Source organism: Tursiops truncatus, chromosome 2 (assembly GCF_011762595.2).
Source record: "Tursiops truncatus isolate mTurTru1 chromosome 2, mTurTru1.mat.Y, whole genome shotgun sequence".
In the NCBI taxonomy this organism is placed as follows: Eukaryota; Metazoa; Chordata; class Mammalia; order Artiodactyla; family Delphinidae; genus Tursiops; species Tursiops truncatus.
In genome coordinates, this window is record NC_047035.1 from 136,090,158 (window position 1) to 136,102,183 (window position 12,026).

Here is a 12,026-nt window from a genome sequence, read left to right on the forward strand (position 1 = left end):
CTTTCTCTACTACCTATTTTAGTGTTGAGCATCTTAATCATATTACAGTACGATTTTTTTTTTTTTGTCAGTACGCGGGCCTCTCACTGTTGTGGCCTCTCCCGTTGCGGAGCACAGGCTCTGGACGCGCAGGCTCAACGGCCATGGCTCACGGGCCCAGCCGCTCCGCGGCATGTGGGATCTTCCCGGACCGGGGCACGACCCCGTGTCCCCTGCATCGGCAGGCGGACTCTCAACCACTGCGCCACCAGGGAAGCCCTACAGTATGATTTTTGAACCCACAACTTTGTGCCGCAATACTGGATGATTCAACATGAAGAACAGGACAGGGATTCCTGGAAGCTATTCCTATGCTGGGGTGGCCAGCAATCACCTAACTACAGACATGACCACAAGTCACATAAAAATACCTCACTAAACCCAATCTAACCTTAGCTGAATCCCAACAATGCCTGCAGGCACTCCAGTTCTATCCAACATGAGGAAAGGTACTGGGGGAGGTGGGCATTATAGTGGAAAGAGATAATAGTCTTAATTGATTGTGGTTAGAGTAGCTTACTTTTGCAAATTTTGCAAAAATATACAACTAAGTTAAAACATTCCAGGTCCCCTCTCAGAGTCTTGGAAGAAGCCCATGCAAGTGAGGGGCCCTGAAGCTTACATTTCATAAAAAATTTACCTCTGCTGATACAGTGTATGATTTGGGAACTCTGGAAAACTATGGGACCTCTCATTTGCAGTTCTTGGGCCATTTTTACATCAGAAATCATGTGAACGGAGAAGAAACCCTGGAAAATACCACTGCGAATGTCAACATTTGTGATGCTCTTATGGCCTCACTGAGTGGTCAGTATGACTGCTTGAGTACGTACACAGTAACTTTCAACTTTTGTGCCATAATCACAGATGAAACGTCACACTAAGTCAAATCAAAGAATTTATCATGCTCTGACTTTAACAGCAGCCCTAAGCGTCATTTTTGGGACAGCAAGAGGCTTTCCCTCATTTTCAACCTAAAAGGATTAGGTTTTCTTACCTAAATATCTTTGATATCCCCTTATTTTTCTTCCATACCCTGGATTGTGTTCTTAGGGACTGAGTGACTTACCTCTGAGACCCTGAAAATTAATGAAAAACCTTGGATAACAAAAGATCAATGCGAAATATAGGGGATTTGAAGGAGCTTTGTCCTAGGTCACAGTATGTCGCATGCCAAGAAAGACTTATGCTGATTTAACCAGCGAGGAGAAATTGAGGCTTAGATTTTCAATTTGAGAAGTAAAATGGATCCTGGGGAATTTAATCAGCCACTCTACATGTGCTTCACTGGTTACCAGAAATCTCTAGATCTGTCTGTTATGTGTAAATATGTAGAGTGAGTGAATCTTGATAATTCCCAATTCACCTAAACAAATTATCTCCCTGTCTGAATGCAAACTGACAGGTGGAAGACAAATCTGTAACTGGAGTGCATTCAGTCAGGCTCCATGTCCTCCAAATGGTTTTTTGGAGAAGTTAATGAGCACGAAGCTGAAGGGCTGGAGGTCTACATATGGTAGGGCCTGGCATCCGACTTGGCAAGGCTCTTCAAGGAACCTTGTCAGTGCAGTCACCTGTAGCAGAGGCATACAAATTGTCATCTGCTCAAGCCTCGCTCAATTCACTGGGGAAGATTATAGGATATCACTTCTGGAGTCCCAGATGGAATATTCAGCACTCAAGTGCAAGGCTGCTTCCAGAGAAGCTGCAGGGGACATAGATCAGATGGACTTGTATTGACCAGCACAGTTCTGGCTTAAGAATTCTAATACTTTACCTTGTTCAGCTCTGAACACAAACCGAGTGAGCACAAACTTTGGCATCAGACAGACCTAAATTCAAATTTTCTAGTAGAGGAAAAACTTAGGTAAGTTACTTAATCACCATCAGCTTAATTTCCTCCTCTAAAACATGGATTGTAAGAAAATCTACTCTTATTTGTATAGAGAGAATTAAGTATGGTAAAGTGGATAAAAGTGTCCACTCCTGGGCCAGGCATAGAGTGACATTCAGAAAACTTTTGTTCCTGGAGTTATATTCTGCACATTCATTGATATTAGGGGGATTTGGGGCCTGACTCACTCTCTGAGCTTGTTCATGACAAATATCCTATAACCCACTGTAATATGTGCCGGGATCCAAATTTTCTACTTGGAAAGGGTGGGTAGCCAGTCTTGGTAGGGCCTAATTCAAAGTTTCACCTCGAATCAGGTTCATGAGATGAGGATAAGAGAAATCAGAGCCTCTTTCAAACCCAGCAGTTATGCCACGTTCACTGACACTTAAAGGATTAGAACCACTAAAAAAAGGAGATAGGAAAGGCACCCAGTAATTTGTTGCTTGATTGACTGATTCCATGTATTCATCAGTAGAGAAAAAAGAGGCTACCTCAACTGGGCAAGCAGCATAAGAGAATTCTACATAAGGAAACATCTCTCCCAGGATGGCCCCAAGTAGTAAGCTATTTAGTTAGAAACTCTTCAAAGTAAATTAAGTCTATCAAGCATTTTATCAATATCTTTCTGCCCCATTTTACAATTTTTGCCCCATTTTTTAAAATTGCGGTGGTACCTTAAGATACATTGACTGACAAAAGTCAGACTGTTCTCACTTAAGACTCATACCTTTGCTGTTTCTATCTGAATTTAATTCAAGTCAGTTCCCCTTAAAATGTATTCGTTAAGGTCACACTATATTCCAGACAATGTGCTAAAAAAGAATGGTACTATGACAATCAAGAGATTGACTTTTTACTTATAGGAACACTCACTTCTTATGCACTCTGTGACAGATACAGATAATTAATTACAATAGAGTGAGGTAGGTGCCACAGCAGAGTATTTTAACAATAATTTACAGGGGGTAGTTTTAAAATATGGGAATGTGTAATGCTTCTCCATGGTAGAGTCAGAGAAACTTCCTGAGGTGGTGACATGTTATCTGTTTCTTTAAGAATAAGTAGTTGTTGGCCATAGGAGTGGGGGATAGATATTAGCAGAGATTTGGTGATTGGTGACACATCTCAACAAAGAAGAAGAGAATAATCAAAACAAGTTTTATGAGTTTTCCTGAGGGTTGAGGGTAAGATAGGGATGATAGGAATACATCTAGTCAAGTCTAGAAATGGCGAGAGAGTCTGGTGCTGTCAAGCGGGGGCTAGTTGGGCTGGACATCAGGACAGATATCAGAGCTAAAGATGGACATTTTTGTGTGATCTGTAGCGATGTAATAGGTTAAGCCAGGTGTTTTTCATCACAGGCTAGACAAACTTGGATTTGAATGTGTGGTCCATCACCTACTAGACAAGTATCTAAATAAAATACCAAACTTTTTTAAAGCCTCACGTTCAATGAGATGACAATACCATTCTCATGGTTTTGCTGGGAGGATTAAATACGATGGCAAACAGAGAATATGTTGCATCTTCACCGCCACATTATAAGATCCTTCAGTATAAGATGGCAGAGGGAGATATTACATTGCAGGAGCTCCATGGATGGGCTGCAGCAGGATCAGTGGAAACTTATATGTATTTGCATTTGTCTGAGGGGATGGACCACAATTTTTATTACATTCTCCAATGCCTGTCACTCAAAGAAAAGGTAAATACTAGCTTCAGAGAGTGCAAAGAAAAAACAGTAAAGAATGAATTGTTGAGGGATCTCAACACTGTGGAGGCAGAAGAAAGAATGGGAAAGCTATGAAGACAAAAGATGATTCATAAATAGAGTCAGTTCTGCTATAATGTGATGTCACATTATGACATTATGACAGTTCTGCTATAATGTGATGTCACATTATGACATTATGACATGACTTTGTGATGTCACAAAGTCACTAAATGGTAGGCAGACATTTGGCCCCTGTGAGCATTACACCCTGGTTTGAATATGTCATATTATGTGGCCAACGTTACTTTACAGATGTAATTAAGGTTACTAGTCAGTTGACCTTAAAATAGGGAGATTGAATGTACTTATATAGCCCTTAACACAGAGCTTTTCTCCTAGCTGAGGACAGAAGAGGAAGTCAGGAGACACAACTGAAGGAGAGGACAGAGAGATTTGAAGCAAAAGGATTTCACACACTGCTGATGGCTTTGAAGGTAGAAAGGATCATAAAACAAGGCCTACAGGCAGCCTTTAGAAGCAAAAACAGCTCTGGCCATTAGCCACTAAGGATCTTGGACCTACAATTGCACAGAACCAAATTCTTCCAACAACTTTAATAAGTGGATTTCTGCACCCCACCCCCTGCCCAAGAGCCTCTGGATAAGAGCCCAACTTGACCAAAACCTAGATTTTTGCTTTGTGAATCTTTAAGCAGAGAACCCAGCTGATCCATGCTGTGTGTGGACATTTGACTCTTAGAAACTGTGAGATAATAACTTTGTATTGTTTCAAGCAGCCACGTTTGAGGTTATTTACTACAGCAATAATAGAAAGTGAATACACAATGCTATGAAAAATTGTGCAATGAAAAACACAGGAATCAAGGGCAAAACACTCAAAAACTTGACAGACATATGCAAAATCACCCTTAAAAATGTAGACATCTAATAAAAATGGTAGCATAGTTTTACATATGTGAAATGGTTAACAAATACATAAATACTGCAATAAATACGGCACTTTACCTTAAAGAAGATCAGAAGTTTGCTTCTGGAAATAGGTGTTGGAAGTGCTGTAGCTCATGCATTCTTGTGAAGTGGTGAAGGGAGGCTTAACTGAAATTGAACAGAAAGTTTAACATCAGATGAGGGTGGGTGTGGCTCAGGTGGGGGAACTGAGTTCATCGGTAGATGTTTAAGGTGTGCACGTGTGTGCATCTTGTATATTCTTGTGTAACAATGCATTTTTCTGTTTACCTAGTGTTTCTCATGGATGTGAACAAAATCATGCATAAACAAGTGCAAAATTCACATTACAATCAAATTTTACATTCATACATCAATTGCATTAGAATAAATTCACATTTGCAAAGTAAGCGACTCTATAGAGGAATAATGACAATGAAAAAACCGTACAACTGGCTGGGTGGCAGCCCATGCCAAACATATGTCAATCTTCTTGACAGCTAGACCGACTGGACTGTTGTACTTATGGGGAGATAATGCCACTCTAAGCATGAACCTGTGTGTAGTCACAGGCAATTCAACAGATAAGTTGTAGCATCAGCCTTCCTCCAAGTCAGCAACAGCAAAATATTATACTTAATCAATATGTCTTACTTCCTAAAACGACAGACAGTATGAAACCAAAACATCCTTGGGATCTATACTTCAATCCTGAGTCAATTTCTGATTTTGTAATGGCCTAGCTGGTATAAATCTCCTTGTAAATCTTTTAAACACAGTCTCACTGTGATGTGTGGTGTTTTTTGGTTTTATTTGCCCTCAAACAATTAGTGTTTCTCATTTATTGTTTTTCTGCGTGGGTGCCTGTGCAGAGTCAAAAGGAAGCTAGTCTTTGGAGAAAAGCACCAGCTACTGCTCCCTGGCCTGCGGTAACCATTGAGGGAAAAAATAACCCCAAAATACAGTTTAATGAAAAAGATTCACACTAGTTATAAGCAGAAATCACAAAGCTGAGCTTTATTTTATAAACCTCAATAATCTGAAAAGTGCCCTTGACCTTAGTCCAACCCCTTCACGGGGTCACTTGAAGTGTAACAGATAGAGCCTTTGTCCAAGATCACATGGCAATTTAGTATCAGAAAGAGAAGAACTCAGACTATGTAACAACTTTCAGTGTGTGGTGGCCATATATGATTTGAAAATCTTACGAAACTTCAAGCCATTTTGCACCAGAATAGCCTCTTTTTCTCCAGGTGTTCTCCACAGCCGCCAAGAGGAAGTATCAAGTTCCCACATTCGCTCATGAGATGGTCTTAAGATTAATTAATTCCATCATTTCATCAATCATTCATTATTTCCTTCTATATTTCTACCTGAAATGAACAAGACGCTAGATGCATCCTAACAGAGGTTGAGAGAATGAGGAACTAGACCACCAGACATCAATCATGTAAATTCACCCTATATATTTATAATCTTATTCATGACCTCCTAATCTGAATCAAGTCTTACCCTCGAGGAAACGGGTTCTGAAATACATTTCCTTCTACTACTACCATGTTTCCAAGTACTGGACTCCTGTGTCGTAAAGATCAGAGAGTCCTGGTTTATTTTTTAAAAGGTGTGTAGGTGGGGCTGGGTGTGTTTTCAGAGAGAAATGCAAAAGGCTGCCCCACTGAACTAGATGGAAACTCAATTCTAGGCCCTTTGCTATCTCTGCCTTAAAAAGGATCAAGTATCCTTATAGTTCCAAGTTCTTTCCAGAAGATGTGCCATCATCCTCCATTCTCAGAACCTAAGTGGTTTCCATGGCAACCTCCTCCTCAAACCCATCACTTTTTCTGGCAATACCATCTCATTCAGACCACACTGGAGTTAAAACAAAATAAATAAAACTCTCAAAAATGAAGTTAGGAAAATATCAACAGGCAAAAATAAATGTAATCCCAACAATACCCTGAACATAATAAGGTTAAGAGAAGAAAACATTCCCAGCTAATATTGGGTTCAGGATGTTAATGAAGATCTAACATAAAGAATACTATCATAAAAGAGGATAGAAGAATGGAGGCAGGGGAGAGCCAGCCACAAAGAGCAAAGATTTCACAATGGTTTGGGGACAGCCAGCTTCTTCTCACCTCCCTTTTCTTCTCTGATAAGCATACGGTCCCCGGCATTGAAATAGAATTAAACTAAAACTGCAAATGAGGTTTCCATTAAGAAAAGCACTCTCGCAGTGCTCAGAGCGCAGCTGGGAGCAATGCCAAGTGCTCATCAATCAATCTTGGAAGGTTCTGCTGGACAGGCAGGAATCCCCGTCCTTCCATCACTCACTGCCCTTTACAAAAACTGGCGTATCAGGGTATCAGATCTTACGGTACAAATCAAGATTTGAAGTAGCTTGGGCAGGATCCATCTGTCTTCTTCCACCCAGTTATATTTCTATTACCATCTTAACTGTAGCCAGTATTAATTGTAATAAATGCCCATTTCTCTTCTATAGCCTTGGCTAAAATCAGATTCATATCCCATCTATTGAAACCCAATTCTACATTAGTCGGTATTACACCAATTCTGTGTAATGATGTTTGTTATATTTGCAATAGTCAATTCCACTGTGCTATTGACTTGAAGGCAAGGAAGGTGGTCCTCATGTCCCCCATAGCATATACCATAACAGATAATTTTGTGGATTTCTAGGGACCAGACTGTGTATGATCTGCACACATGGGCAGGAATAGGTTTAAGTGTTCAGATGAAATTCCTGCCCGTCTTTAACCAATCAAGTAGTCAGGGTCAGGAAGAGTAGCAAGGGAACATTCACACAAGGTACTTTGATCTCTTTTGGAAACACGATTCCTTTGCTCTGAATCCTGGAACTTGTAAAGAAAGAGGACCAGTTTCCCTGGGAAGATTTTCTTTCTATGGCACTGCCAGAAAAAAAAAAAGTTTTATATCCAAATACAGGGTTTCCTTAGGGAAATAAATGGATTCCTCCCTAAAAGAGAAGTGAAAGAAGGAAAGGGCTGTGGGAGAAAGAAATAGAATTTGCAGGACACAACATGTGTTGAAAGTCTGATAAACTATCCCCAGAGTAGAATCAGTCAGGATAGGTTCGATTATGCTGCAGTAACAAATAACTCTGAAATATGGCTTAAAACAACATTTATTTCCTGTTATGCTACAGAACAACTGTGTGTTGTCTGGGGGCTCTGTTCCTCCTCACCTGAACTGGAGACAGAGGTTGACAACACAGCCACTCTCTGGAAATGTGTGGGTAGCTGTGGCAGGGGGAAAAGAAAGCTCTGGAGAGCCAGCGTTTCAGCCCAGAAGTCATACTTTCCTTCTGCTCACAGCTGATTGGCTAGAACCAACCATGTGATCCCTTCTGACACCAAGAACTCCAGGAAGAGCCTTCTTCCCATGAGCCTGGCAGGTGGAGGGCTGGGAATTTTTTGATGAATGAAACTAATGACTATCACAAAGGGGAAAAAAAAAAACCAAAAAACTCCAAAAGATATTTCAAATGTATAGTTTTATATTAGATTATTTCAGAATCGACAGCTATCCCAAGCAGCCTTGCTCAGTTCTTGAACCACATGGGAGATCTAGAAATTCATTAATTATTCATTCATTTTTTTCAACAGATACTTACTGATTTCTGATTTCTGTGCTGTCCTGTGTGAGGCATTGGTGATATAAAGGTGTATATATCACTTTTATAGGCTCACTTTTTCTTGATCTATGATTATCCCATTATCACAACATTTTCTGTGCCTCCAGAAAAAAAAAAAAAAAACCCTCGTAGGTGTCAGTTCTGGTCTAGATTTTAATAGAATTCATAACTGTACCTCCAGAGACATAGTGATTTGAGCTACTGCACCTTCTCTGGAAGGTTCTACCTTCTCTGTTGCAGCTAGTTTCTCTCACCCTCATGCCTCATCCCTCATACTACTCTTAGCTTGTTCTTATTTTCTCACTATGAGATATGATGTACATCTGCTTGAGTCAATTTGCACCTGGTTACACTGGATGTTTGACATTACCCCCGGAGTAGTTCAGTAATCACGGCCAGAATAGATCATTCTTGCCTCTTTATAACTGATGATTTTTTAAAAAGGATCTATCCTCTGACTTCTTCCCAAATAGAGATGAACATACGTCCTGGATCCTGATTTATCTGATATGTCAAGAATTCAAATCAAAATTATGACAGTAGTTTGTGCCTCCACAATATATTTTAGAGCTAGAAATAGATTTCTACCAATTAAAATATTTAAGTTAAACTTCAAATCAAGAGATTAATATTTATTGATGGAATACCTAGTGTGTTCCTTGATCAGAAGTGTTCCTATAGGAAAGGCAGACTGATTTCAGTCCCAGAGGTAAGAAGTATATCTCGACAAATCAACCTGCTTTGAAATGCAAATCTAATTTGTTCACTAAAAGTCCTTAGGGATTACAAGTGAGGCACTGTTTGCTAAGTGAACTTGAGACTACAAGTTGCCCAGCATGTGCTCTGACAGCAAGGGTCTACACCTCTGTGCCTGCTGCATCATTTCCCAGGACTGTGGAAGGCCACTGCCTGCGTGTGGGGCATCAGAAGAAAAAGTTAACACAGTTAAGAACAGACCTCAATCCACAGCTCCCTGGAATTGATGTACATATACCCCAGCTTTCTACCCCCTTGGGTGGGAAAATTTAAAGTTGTGCATTTTACACAATTGCCCAGAATTTGTTTGCCAGTTGAGTTCCAGTTGTCCACTCTGATGGCTGGCTTAATGGCAAACTACCATTTGGCTACCTTCTCTTCCATATATCATTCAACATTTCTCTACTTTTATTCCCTACGCTTTCCAAATAAACTATAGCAACACTGGAACCCTTGTCTCAGGAAGGGTTTGATTTGGGGGTATCTTGAGCTAAAGCAGAAATGTAAGCAGAAATATGTGAAATTTCCTGATAATTCTCATTAAATGAAAGGGTACACCCTTTAGTATCCTTCTCGTTATTCTATCACCTAGAACATAGGTATGATGTGTGGAGGTCTCCAGCCATGTTGGACCATGAGAGGAAGGGTCCCATCTATGTAAATAAAGAGCTGAGAAGTGGAAGGAGCCTGGAGCCATGATGACCAAGGAACCTCCATGCTAGACCTTGACTTCCCACCTCCAGAGTCATTCTATGTGAAAGAGAACTAAATTTCCATCGTACTAAATAAGATATTTAAAATGAAGTGTCTTAACATTAAATATATTTCCTTATTTTTAGTATTTACTTATTATTAATATTTATTTATTTTGTTCCCCAACATAACTCAATTTCAGATAGATAGATAGATAGGGAGATATATATGTAGATCTCTCTATATAAGTATATACAGAGATATATGTATGTACATATATATGTATATATGCACATATACACACACACAGGGGGAGAGAGAGAGGGAGAATGAACTTTCTTCTTTGAAATGTAATAAGCAGTCACTTATGTGTTTGGAAATAATAACTAGAGTGTGAAACAGTCGTTCATGTAGAGTCAGAATTCACCTGGCTTTGATCATTTGGGTCTAGGCTTTAAGAATAGTAAAGATCTCAAAGAATTTCCACCTCTGGAACAGAGCTCAGTCCTTTCTTCCCATCCAGCTCTCCTGGAATCCAACCCTCCCTTTATAGTGCGGATAGCCCAGAGCTGCCAGATACGAAAGACAGGGTTAGAAGCAAGATCTGAGTGATCCAACATACACCCACTAGTGCCTGGGTTTCAAGCTTGCCAATATCTTTCCGCCCACTATGATGTCAGGGTCCTTGATTTGAACCTGCAGGGTGCCAATGCCCCTGTTGGGGAGGTATATTGCCCAGTTTCTGATACACAGGCCAGATGCCTCTGTTGCTTTTCTGGGTAGAGGGGAATAGTAGAGGCCCTGCCTCCCCAGTGGTTTCCTTCACTCTAGCTCATCCCTAACTACCCTGTCTCATCTCTACTCATGCCTTAGTATGAAAATTAGATGGTATTAGAAAAATCATGGCAAATGTCTTGCTATTTTTCGGTATGTTTCTTCAGTACTGTGTCTATTTCTGCATTGTTAGCATCTTAGAATCAGCCCCTTGGGATGCAGTTTGTGTTTTGCGTTTGTACTAAAAGCCAGTCGTAGGAGAGTAACTAATGAGAACAATGCTCCACTGGGGCCTGTGCTGTCTACACGGTGTGGAAAGAGAGCTGGAGCCTTTGTGCACATGTCCTCTGCATGGGGAGGGAGAATGCTGGTCCTAATATGTCACTTTTGTCTCCCAGCAGAAGGCTTATGCAGTTCCAAAGGACCATGCACAGCCTACAGACTACTTCCTCATCAGACCAAAGGCTCACCTGATTATCTATTGCATCTTTTTATTTTAGAGTCCTGGACACAGAAGTAGAAGAAAATGATAGGGGAAGGGGTTTGCCTCGGCTCCAGCCCCACCAAGGCCACTGGCCAGATATTATTGTTCTTCTTGACATTATAGTTTTCTGGCCATACACCCATGGGAAGCTCTAATTCTTGAAGAACACGGAGGTTGCCTCATGGTCAGAAAACACCTGACCTTCTGATCAATTGTGTTTCTGGCACTTTCTTATGCTTTTTCTCCAGGGGACTCAAACTTGTTCTTGAGGACACTAAGGGTACTTACAATGGAACGGGAAAAGCAGATGAGGAAACAAGTACAAGGCCATGCACCTTGCATGTGCCAAGTACAGGCACATCTCATGCTATTGTACTTAATTCTGCTTCACTGATACAGCATATTTTACAGACTGAAGGTCTGTGGCAACCCTGTGTTGAGCAATTCTATTGGCGCCATTTTCCAACAGCATTTACTCACTTTGTGTCTCTGTGTCATATTTTCATTATTTCCTCAGTATTTCAAACTTATTCCTTATTATTATATTTGTTATGTGATCAGTGATCTTTGATGTTATTATTGCAAAAAGATTACAACTCCCTGAAGTCTCAGAAGATGGTTAACCTTTTTTAACAATAAAGTATTTTTAAATTAAGGTATGTACATTGTTTTTTAGACATAATGCTATTGCCCACTTAATAGACTACATTATATTGTAAGCATAACTTTCATATGCTCTAGGAAACAAACAAGTTCATGTGACTCGCTTTATTGCAATATTGTCTTTATTGCCGTGGCCTGGAATCAAACCCAGGATATCTCCGATGTATGCCTGTACTAACTTAATTACTTTATATAAGTTATTTCATCTAATGTGTTTAAGAATCCAGTAAAAAGATGTGTATTATTATCCTCACTGTAAAGGGAGGATAGGCCAGAGCTGCCCAGTGTGAAAGACAGAGTTTGAAACAAGATCTGAATGACCCACTAGTGTCTAGGCTTCAAGATTGCCAATCTTTCCTCTATGA

General features: G+C 40.2%; 1 long non-coding RNA gene across 1 annotated transcript in view; it reads right to left on the minus strand.

Annotated features, from left to right (window-relative positions):
• The window catches only part of LOC141277871 (uncharacterized), a 557,108-nt gene that overhangs the window by 54,987 nt on the left and 490,095 nt on the right, over positions 1-12,026 (minus strand). Inside the window, exon 4 of the long non-coding RNA XR_012329740.1 lies at positions 4,676-4,765. This is a non-coding gene — a long non-coding RNA (uncharacterized lncRNA). The remainder of the gene's footprint in view (positions 1-4,675; positions 4,766-12,026) is intronic.